The sequence below is a fragment of the Sorex araneus genome, chromosome 9, assembly GCF_027595985.1.
Source record: "Sorex araneus isolate mSorAra2 chromosome 9, mSorAra2.pri, whole genome shotgun sequence".
NCBI classification, from domain to species: domain Eukaryota; kingdom Metazoa; phylum Chordata; class Mammalia; order Eulipotyphla; family Soricidae; genus Sorex; species Sorex araneus.
The window spans coordinates 7,576,131-7,587,632 of NC_073310.1; the positions used below are offsets into that span (position 1 = coordinate 7,576,131).

An 11,502-nucleotide genomic window follows, 5' to 3' on the forward strand; every position below is an offset into this window, starting at 1 on the left:
TGGCACCATGTCATCTCATCAATGGCCTCATCCTTGAGTGAATCTGCTGTATAATTGTATTTTAAATTTTGGAATTCTTGAAGCACATGGCCACAAATGCAGCCACGCAACCTCTCATGCTCTCCACCACTAATGTACCAAGAGTAGCACACAACATTTGATGGTGGTGGCGGTGGAGGTAACAAACATGTTAATAATCTTTTATATAAGAGTTTAATGGTTCCAGGATAAAATATAACAATCTTCACACACTTTCCTCTAAGGAAACTTTATTGGACCATTTTGGTGGATTATTCATAACACTGTCACTGTCTGTCACTGTCATCCTGTTGATCATTGATTTGCTCGAGCAGGTGCCAGTAACGTCTCCATTCATCCTAGCCCTGAGATTTTAGCAGCCTCCCTCTACTCGTTCTTCCCAGTGCTGCCGCATTGGAGACTCTTTCAGGGTAAGGGGAATGAGACCCATCTATTTCAAGTTGCTCACTTCAGTAGCTGTGCTTGTTTCGGCAGCACATATACTAAAATTAGAATGATACAGAGAAGATTAGCATGGCCCCCTGCGCAAGGATGACACACAAATTCGTGAAGCGTTCCATATTCATAACAAGCAATACAAAATTAATAGTTTTGGTTTTGCTTTGGGGGCACAGTTTGGGATTTGGGGTGGAAACATTCAAAATATGGTGGTGAGAAGGTGAAATGCTGGTGGGATTGGTGTTTGACTATAAAATGTAATGAATTATTGTGAACAACTTTATAAAAAATAAAATAAAATTAAAAACGAAATGGGGCCAGAGGCCACTTAAGAGGAACAGATGAGCAAGAGATGCTGATGAACCCAACATGCAACCAAATGTCATCATTTCTATATTCAGAAATTTATGAGAATCACTCTTTTTTTTTTTTTGCTTTTTGGGTCACACCCAGTGATGCACAGGGGTTACTCCTGGCTCTGCACTCAGGAATTACTCCTGGCAGTGCTCAGGGGACCATATGGGATGCTGGGAATCGAACCCAGTTCCGCTGCGTGCAAGGCAAATGCCCTACCTGTTGTGCTATTGCTCCAGCCCCTCTCTGTTTTCTTTTTTTGTGTCACAACCAGCATTGCACAGGGGTTATTCCTGGCTCATGCACTCAGGAATTACTCCTGGTAGTCCTCGGGGGGCCATATGGGATGCTGGGAATCAAACCCGGGTCAGCAGCGTGCAAGGAAAACGTCCTACCCGCTGTGCTATCGCTTCAGCCTTATTCTCTTTTTTTGTACTAGATCTTTGGGAACCCCATGCAGGTAAAGTACATCCTGATTCAGACAGATAGCTTTCATGGAAAATACCTAATCTGAATTTACATTTTGTAATACGTATGTACACTGGAGAAAGCCGACTTCCAAACATCCCTCAAGTTTTTCTGATCACACTGAGGGCTGTACAAATTTTGAAACCCAGATGTACATGGATTAAAATGAAATCGACATTTAAGTGGAATCGACATTTAAATGAAATCGACATTTAAATTTGGGTACTGGCTTATGCTACCCCCCCCCAACTCAAGGTTCTCGGGTTTCCAATGGGTTCATACCAACAGACTAACAGGTGTGTGGAAGGGGTGCCAGGTGAGACGTTAAGGATGGATTTGAGCCAGGTCGGGAAGGGTCAGTGGTGGGGGGATATGTTGGGTTCATAAACCATCAAGGTGGGGCTGGAGAGATACTGCAGCAGGTAGGGCACTTGCTTTGCATGCGACTGACGAGGTTTGACGTTCCCAACAGAGACCTCAGCTAGCTCCCGAGTCCTGGCTAGAACGCCCACACCAGCTCTCCTTGGTGGCCCCGGGGTCGTGGTGTGCCCATTCGGGAAGGTTGGTGAGCACTGCCTCTGGTTACAGACCATGTCTTTGCCCTCATGGACTCTTGGGCGCACTGGACTGCTGTACTTGACTGTGTTCCTCCATGACATGGAAACTTGGACTTCCTGTCTGGGGTTCCCGAGAGGGCAATGTTGTCTTCGAAGTTTAGTGTCGGCTGAACTCGCTGGCGGTGTCTGGGGACTGGGAGTTAGAGGCAGTGAGTGGGGCAGTCCCTGATTCCATATGGGCAGGTCAGCATGTGCTGGGCCTCAACTGGATGACGAGGGAGCACAGCCTAGGTGATGAGGGAGCACCGCCTAGGTGATGAGGGAGTACAGCCTAATGATTAGGAACCATGGCCTAGGTAGTGAGGGAGCAAAGCCTAGGTGATGAGGGAGCACAGCCAAGGTGATGAGGGAGCACCACCTAGATGATGAGGGAGCACCGCCTAGATGATGAGGGAGCACCACCTAGATGATGAGGGAGCACAGCCTAGGTAATGAGGGAGCACAGCCTAGGTAGTGAGGGAGCAAAGCCTAGATGATGAGGGAGCACAGCTTAGGTGATGAGGGAGCACAGTTTAGGTGATGAGGGAGCACAGCGTAGGTGATGACGGAGCACACCCTAGATGATGAAGGAGCACAGCTTAGGTAATGAGTGAGCACAACCTCTCAGCTCCATCCTGGAAGGGAAGCTGGCATTGGATGCCAACGACCTTGTGCCTGCATCCTGCTTGACTGCCACCAAGGGACAAGGGATAAGCTGCCACCTTGGCTTTGAATATGTTGGGGTGTCAGGTGGACAGGTGGGGACCCGAGATACCACTCTGTGGGAGGAGCAAACGTGGGACTCAGAATCTGGGGTCCGAGGGAGCTGTCTCTGAAAGGAGGTGACTCCTGGAGCTAGAGAGGCAGCTCAAAGGGCTGGAGCACAAGATTGGCATGTGGGAGCCCCAGATTCGAACCCCAGCACCACATGGCCCACCTCAGCACCACTAGGAGAGACTCCCGAACATTGAACTGGCAGGAAGTCCTGAGTGCTTTTAACTGCGGCCTCGAAACCAAGTTAACCATAAAGAAGGTGAGCGTGGTCACTGGGGCTGACTCTCCGACCTCGGTACGGGCACCTGACTCCATAGCCGGCACTCGGGCTGGGCATGTGATATTTTAGGGGGCCAGAGTGACAGCACAGTGGGGAAGGCATTTGCCTTGCAAGCCACAGGTCCAGGTTTGATCCCCAGCATCCCACAGGGTCTCCTGAGCAACACCAGGAGTAATTCCTGAGCACAGAGCCAGGAGTAACCCCTGAGCATCTTTGGGTGTGACCTAAATAAAAACAAACAAACAAAAGAATGGAATCTCATTGGATTTTGTATTCTTTCCCTGTTGTGGGACCACTCGTGATGCTGCCCAGGTGTGGTGCTGCTTAGCAAACCACCAGAAGCGTGTCTGGCAGTGTTAGGGCACCAGTGGTGGCATGAGGTGCCAAGGAAGGAAACCAGCAGCGCCTCCTACATGCAAGGCCTGCGGTGTCCTGCTGGAGCCACCAGCCCCAAGGATAGCATTTATTTTATTTTATTTTATTTTATTTTATTGGGAGGGAAGGGTGTTTGGGCCACTCTGATGATGCTCAGGGGTTCCTCCTGGCTCTGCACTCAGGAATTACTCCTTGTGGTGCTCGGGGGACCCAGTGGGATGCCGAGGGTTGAACTTGGGTGAGACACGTGCAAGGCAAAGACCCTACCTGCCATACTATCACTCCTGCCCGAAGGATGGCATTTTAACCCCATTTTACAGAAGATGCGATTAAAGCCCAGAGAGGGAGATCACGTGCCCAAGGATTACACAGCTGGGAGCCAAAGTAGAAAGCTTGGATTTTTCTGGCAGTCGAATGAGAAATCAATCCAGGTGTATTCGCATAGCGGGAGGGGGGGAGGCAGAGAGAGGCGGGCGGTCACTCCAGCCCCCAACACAGCTGTCCCTGGCGGTGCCATTTCCCTTGTGGGGCAAGAGGGAATAGCAAAGTCCCTGGGGCAGGAATGAGTTTACTGTGTTCAAGAAGTGAAGCTTCTAGAGACTGCTCAGGGTCTGAGTCAGGCTTCGCCCTCGGGAGGTCCTGGGGATGACCCTGGCACCCTACGATTCTCACCAGGGAGAGCACAGAGCTAGGGAAAGTAGCCCTTGAGCACTGCTGGGTATGACCCTCCAAAAAAAACAACAACAAATTAATTAGCCCTCCCAATCTTAGAGGCACGGTGAGCGAGCCCAGGGTTAAGACGCTGCCTTGCACATCGCCAGTCCAGACGAGAGCCTCGGCTCCCAGGGGCCGAGGAGTGATCCCTGAGCACAGAGCCAGGAGTGAGCCTAAACCCAGATGAATACCATTAGATTAGAATAGAGACAGGAAGCAAGTCCGTGGCCGAAGGTGGCAATTTGGAGAAGGGGGGTGCCCAGGCCCCTCAGGAAAGGCGGGAATGAGGAACGATGCTTCTGCCCTACCAGTTCAGCCATGAGCTCCTTGGGCTCTGTCCCCGTCTGCCTTCACCCCTGCTCTCTCCCTGAGCTCCAACCTGTGTTTGCATCAGCAAAGCAGTGGAACCAGCGAATGCATCGGTGCCCGCATTGCCCTCGACTCTGCTCCTGTCCTGGGCAGCCAGTGACCCCCGCCACACACACACACACACACACACACACACGCCCAAATTGCCCTAGACTCTGCTCCCGTCCTGGGCAGCCAGTGACCCCTGCCTCTCTCTCTCTCTCTCTCTCTCTCTCTCTCTCTCTCTCTCTCTCTCTCTCTCTCTCTCTCTCTCTCTCTGTCTCTCTCTCTCCCCCTGTCTCCCTCCCCTGGCTTTGGGCTGGCCCCTGGGTGCCTCCTTCCCCAAGGAGCGCATCTCCGTTGTGAGTTTCTGAAACCTTGGACAACTGTTGCTGCGCTGACTTGGTCATGCCTCCTGGACTCCCCAGGTCAGCGCCAGGAGCCTCCTGCACCCCGCCAGCTGCTTGGAAACCCGGTCACGTCAATAATCCACTTCTTGCCTCGACCCGGGGTCCCCAAGACAGGGAAGAAGTTAACTAGCTGGACTGGGAAGGGCCTGGGACTTGTTGGGAACTTGGGGGGGACTGAGAGCCCCCCTCCAAGCCAGAGGCCCTGCCACATTCCCCCCACCTGGGCCTGGGCTTCCCCGGGCACTTCTGGTCTTGGCCCAGCTGGGTGTGCCGTACCTCAGGGTCACCCAGCCCGTGGCTGCTGCTCCCTTCAGCTGCCAGCACAGTAGCTGGGCTGTCGCAGGGTTAACGGGATGATGAAACTGTCCTTGTCCTCTGCCCTTTCTCTGGGGACTGCAAATGGCTTCCTAAGCACCGGGCCTGGGGGGGCGCAGTAACCCGTTTACCTGGGGTGGCTGGCGAGTCGAGTCCATTAGGCGGCCTCTCCGAGCCGGAGTTAATGTTCCCTCCAGGCCTCGAAGTTAATTCAGCCTTGAAAATAGTTTCTCAAAATCTATTTGCCGGCCGCTGGGGCCCCGAGCGACGGACACGCCTCTCACAATCCACACACCAGGCCCGGCCCAAGGGAGGGGACTTCCAAAGTGGGGAGGACACTTTTCTCCCACCTGCAGCGGTGCCTGGGCTGGAGAGAACCAGGGGGGCTCTCCTCGGGCCCCCAGTCTCCAGGGCCAGGAAGTCAAATTCCCAAGAAAGGACACAGGAATCAAAAGGAAACAGTTAAAGCAAAACTTAGAAGTACCAGGAACCCATGACGGCATCCAGGATGAGCAAAGCACACAACCAAGGAGGGGGGGGGGGGATATTAACCTCAGGCGGTGACCTTGACCCCCATTCAACCAGTCTTGACCCTCACTCATCTGACCTTGACTCAGTTCCTTTCTCTGCAGTCCCAGCCCAGATGCAGAATGACGGTGGTCCACCTGGGAGCCTGTCACATATGTGTCCCCAGGAATGCGCTCCATGACGGCCAGGGCCTCAGTTTACCATTCACGGCGGGGAGGGAGCCTGCTTCTTTTTAGCAACATGACTTTAATAACAACCAAGTTTATTGAGAGAAGTTGTCTGGGGGGAGCGAAAGGGGCCTCTGAGGGGGCCCAGAGTGCGTGTGGCGGCTGCTTCCCGCACCCCTGGAAGGAAGGCCGCTGCTGTCTTCTCCCCCACTGTCTTAGGGTCCCCTGGTCCCCATCTCGGGGGCCTACCAGAGGGCGACCATAAGCCAGGTCAAGAGCCGGAGCGATAGGATAGCGGGCAGGGGTGTGCCCTGCAGGCTGTGCACCTGGGCTGGGTCCCGGGCACCCCACATGGTCTCCCAAGCCCCACTCAGGATTCCTGAATGTGGAGCCAGGAGTAAGCCCTGAGCATCACCAGCGAGGCTTCAAGACAAAACAAAAACACAGGAAGTGTTTGGTGTACAGTTCTAGACACTGGGGCATGATGCGTGACCTGTCCTCGTATTCTTTCTTTTCTTTCTCTCTCTCTTTTCCTTCCTTCCTTCATTCCTTCCTTCCTTCCTTTCTTCCTTCCTTTCTTTTTCTTTCTTTCTCTCTTTCTCTCCTTCCTTCCTTCTATTCTTCCTTCCTCCCTCCCTCCCTTCCTCCCTCCTTTCTTTCTTTCTTTCTTTCTTTCTTTCTTTCTTTCTTTCTTTCTTTCTTTCTTTCTTTCTTTCTTTCTTTCTTTCTTTCTTTCTTTCTCTCTCTCTCTCTTTCTTTCTTTCTTTCTTTCTTCCTTTCTTCCTTTCTTTCGCTTTTTTTTTTTTTGCTTATTTTATTTTTTATTGAATCACCAAGTGGAAAGTTACAAACTTCTCAGGCTTATATCTCAGTTACACAATGCTCACCCATCCCTTAACCAGTGCCCATATTCCACCACCAATATAAACAAAAACAAAAGCAAAAACAAAACAGACAAACAAACAAAAGAAAAAACAGTATACAGACCACCCCTCACCCCCCAACCCACCCCATAGGTGAGTGATAATTTCACTTCCTTTTCTCTTTACCTTGATTACATTCCAGATTTCAACACATAACTCACTATTGTTCTTAGAGTTTCAAAACAGACTCACTATTCTTGTTGGAATTTATCCCCTAAGACTACAGCTCTATTAATGGGGAAATATTTGATAATAAGTTTTCCATTGATGTGAATGAAGAGATAAAATGTCGCGCGGCCGCGGTAGCGGCCGCGCGGCCCCGACTGGGGCTGGCCCTGTATCCCGCGGCTGTTTCAAGTTCAAAGCACACATTTTTTTTTTTTTCCGCGCCAAAGTTCATACCTTCTCAACGGACCCACAAAATGTCGGACACCACGCCTTCTCCCGGAGGGGAGAGAGACCAAGAAGGAAGGTTATTTCCTCCGTTAGCCGGCGTGGGGCAAAAGCTTAGTTCACAGTCTCCATACATGGGTGCAAGCACTTGCTGGAACCCCAATTCCTAAAGCTGTCTCTGGTTCCCGCTTGTTCCACATCCACCGGCTCTGCAGGGCCATGGGCGCCCGGGCCGAAAACCCGGCCGGCCGGAGCCGAGCACGGGCCCCGACTTTCTTTCTTTCGCTTTTTGGACCACACCTAGTGATGCTCAGAGGTTACTTCTGGTTCTTTATTCAAGAATTACTCCTAGTGATACTCAGGGGACCATGTGAAATGGTGGGGGTCACACCTGGGCTGGCTGCATGCAAGACAAATGCCCTGCACGCTGCACTGTTGCTCCGCCTCCCCACCCCCCGCCCCCGCCTTATTCTCTTAAACATGGTTGTGGACACAGGCCTGAGCAAATGCTGACCTCCCCAGGCTCCGGCTTGGGTCTGCCCGCTCCTCCTCCTGCCCTCCCCGCACACCCCAAGGTCAGGGCGCATTACACAGGTTATTTTTGCTTCGAGTCTTGAATGAAAAATCATGTCATGGATTCGTTCTTTCTCTGGCATGACACCCATCTATCATCTTGTTCAAATGTAAATCTCAACTGGGGGCGAGGGAGAAACCGGGACTGCTGAGATGTCTCAGACGCAGGAGTGGATGTTTTGGGGTTTTTTTCCCTTCTTTGTTTTAGTGACACCCGGTGATGCTCAGGACTTACTCTTGACTCTGCGGGCCCAGAGGGACCCTACGGGGTGCTGGGGGGGGGGTGTTGAACCGCCGTCGGCCATGGGCAGTGCAAGCCCCCCACCCAGTGCACTATGCTCCTTAACATGTAGGAAGCCCCAGTTTCCCTCCCCGGTGTCACCTGGAGCAACCCCCAGGAGCTAAGCCGGGAGCAGACCCTAAGCCCTGCCAGGTGGGCCCCCCCCCACCCCGAATAAGAATGGATTCAAGGTTCTCGTCCAATTAAAGTGGCTACACCCCAAACAAGCACACAGGCTTCTGGAAGTGCTGCCCCTTGGTGGCCCAAGGGTGCTCTGAGCCCCCCACCCGGGTGCTGGGGGCGCATGACTCATCCCCCCCTGGGATTTGCCAGCCTGTCCCCTGCCAGGGAGGTGCAATGGGAGGAGCCTGGGCTGGCGATGAGGTCACACACCAGCACATCTTTCCTGGGTCTCATCCCCCTAAAAGATGCGAAACGGAAATTGTATTATATGATGACAGGGTGACCCGAGTGACGGCCCGCCGGGCCCCACACAGCCCCTTCCCGCCGTCACCGTCAGGGCAGGCAGGCGGCCCCTGGCAGCACGCTGAGAACTACGTTTGCGGGCTCCTGAGAGCACCCCAGACACAGGCCACGTGCTCTGGCAAGAGACCAGGGCTGCCAGCTGCCAATGTCCCTCTGACCCGGTCCACTGCCCAGTGTCAAGGACAGGGGCCATCGGTACCACGGAGAGAGCGTGGCTGTGTGCGTGCGTGAGGACATGAGCCTGAGTGTGAGCATGGCGCCTGTGTGCCGGTGAACATGTGAACACACACAGTGCCCAGCAGTGCAAATGTCTACGCCCATACGTGTGTGTCTCCGTGTGTCCACTTGCACATATGCCCATATGAACAGGTAGCAGGCACATAAGCGTGTGCATGGGCCTGTGTGAATGTGCGGGCATGCAGGTATGCAAACCCAGGGCTCAGAGAGGTTCAACGACTTGTTCGAGATCACACAAGTAGTGAGTATGGGCAGAGACCGGAACCCAGGTCTGCTGCTCCATTCGAGAAGGATGAGGGGGAAAAGGGGAGAGGGGGAGAGATAGAGGGAGGGAGAGAGAGAGAAGAGAGAGAGAGAGAGAGAGAGAGAGAGAGAGAGAGAGAGAGAGAGAGAGAGAGAGAGAGAGAGAGAGGAGAGAAGTGCCTGCCTTTAAGGCAGTGGGGTTGGTGATGGGAAACGTGCACTGGTGGAGGGACGGGTGTTGGAACACTGTATGACTGAAACCTAATCATGAACAGCTTTGTAAGAGTCTGTCTCAGTGAATCAATAAAAGTTAATTAATTATTATTTGGCTTTTTGGGTCACACCCGGCGATGCTCAGGGGTTACTCCTGGCTCTGTACTCAGGAATGACTCCTGACGGTGCTCAGGGGACCCTATGGGATGCTGGGGATCGAACCCGGGTCGGCTGAATGCAAGGCAAACGCCCTCCCCGCTGTGCTATCGCTCTGGCCCAATTATTATTATTATTATTATTTTTAAAGAAGGACTATAGCTGTGATGCCAGCCAAGCCCAGACTGAGGGTAATATTCAGCCCTGTGGGTCGGCAGGCCCGGGGTCCTGGCCTCTTCGCTCTCCTGCGGGCAGGGGCTGTGGACACGTGGAGGTCAGTTGCTGGAGAGTGTCTGGGCGCGGGGCCCCGGCGGCAGATGCCCTCCGAGGCGCGGGCGGCTGCGCTCCAGCTCCCGCAGCGGCGCCTGCTATGTGCTTCCACGGGGCGTCTGCGTTCCTGCAAAGGACAAAGAGAAAGCGAGATAAAGAACTTTGGCCGCGGACCAGCGCGACTTGGGCCTCTCACTCCGCGGCCCCTCGCAGGCTCCTCGCCGCGCAGGGCCTGGCAGGTGTCACCTGAGCAAGGGTGGACGCCCTCCCACACCACACACGCGACATGGCAATTTCCAACAATTGTGGCTTGAGACAAAGATCCTCCCGGGGAAGGAAAATCCAACCGAGTTTGCAGTTTCCAGCGTCGGCGCTTCCTGAATTATACATGGGCAAAGCCCCCTTGCAGGCTGCTGTGTAAGCCGGGAGGGAAGGCGTATAATTTTGGTCTCTGGCATTCGACTGAGGCACTTGCTGAAGACGGGGCCCTCCCCAGCCAAGAGGCATCTGCCTGGAAACCAAGGGGGGACGTTTGATGCCTCAAATGGCTTCAAGCTGCCAGCAGAAACGGGTGAGGGGGGAGGCCCCTTCCTCCTCTCCTCCTTGCTGCACCGCTGTCTCGTCTCCCCGGGTGGGAGGGACGGGAGCCTGGCCCCTGGGCAGCTGGGCGTGTGGTGGCCGCTGTGACACAGGCCGCAGGGACCATCTTTCCTGGCTGGAGGCGAGGTGCTGTGTCCTCACGAGGAGGAGGGCAGGGCTCTGAGGGCAGCCTGGACAGAGCCCGGAGGGGAGCAGCTCAGGGCCCGGCCGCCCCGATGCCACACGGGGTCTGCAGGGCCGCCACCACCCCTGGCTCCTGGCATGGGACAGGCAAAGCCCCGTCAGAAGGGGCAGCTGGGTTCTCTCGTCAGTGGAGGTCACTGGGGCCAGGGGTGGCTCAGGGCTGGGTCTGGTGACACTCATGGGTTGGAATCGTGCTTTGTCACTTGCTGTGTAAGCCTGAGACCGTTCCTGTCCCTCTGTGCCAGCGTGGAGAATGGGTAGAAGCCCTTCTCCCCAAGGTTCCAATGAGCACAGAATGTGAGTGCTTTTAGCAGAGTAACTGGGCGGACAGATTCTAACTCTCACAGAGATTTCATCCTGTCAACAGAATGCCAAGTACTGCGCTAGCCCACTGCGGGGAGGGTGTGTGTGTGTGTGTGTGTGTGTGTGTGTGTGTGTGTGTGTGTCCGTGAGTGTGACTGTGAGCACGATGAGTGTGAGGGCCTGCCGGTGCGTGTAGATGCACGAGTGTGCATGTCACTACACATGGATGTGTGTGTCTACAGGAAAGTGTATGTGTGCACACATGCACATGTGTACACATGTGCGCTCATGTACATGCATGCACATTTATATGTGTGAGCCATACATGTGTGCTCATGTGTGTGCACATTTACATATGTGTGAAGACATGTGTGTGCACATGCACATTTACGTGAGTGCAAAGATGCACATGTGTGTACATGCACATATGCACTTGTGTGACTGAAGATATGCATGTATAGCCATGTGCATGCATGCCCATACACATGTATGAGAGTGAGAAGATACATGGATGTGGGTTTTATGTGTAGTGCATGCATACATGTGTTTGTGAGTATGAAAGCACACACATGTGTGCCTGTGTGCAAATACATGTGCACAGCTGTATGGATGCTTACACAGCACACGTGTGCCCGTGTGAATGTGTGCAAATATATGTGAGCATATATATGTATGTGTGTGAGTGGCATGTGTTTGCATGCATGCACTTATGAACACAGGTATCTGTGAGAAACCCCATGCATTTATGTGTGCCCAGGACTTGGCACACGTGTGCCTGTGTGTGGCTGTGAGCATGTGTGTATGCATGTGTGTGCCCGTGCGATGTGTCTAATTGC

At 53.5% G+C, this 11,502-nt stretch overlaps 1 non-coding gene across 1 annotated transcript; it reads left to right on the forward strand.

Moving 5' to 3' along the window:
* Positions 1-497: 497 nt before the first annotated feature.
* LOC129398963 (U6 spliceosomal RNA) lies at positions 498-605 on the forward strand. Its single transcript, XR_008626822.1, has one exon. It is a non-coding gene; the product is annotated as a U6 spliceosomal RNA (small nuclear RNA).
* Positions 606-11,502: the final 10,897 nt, after the last annotated feature.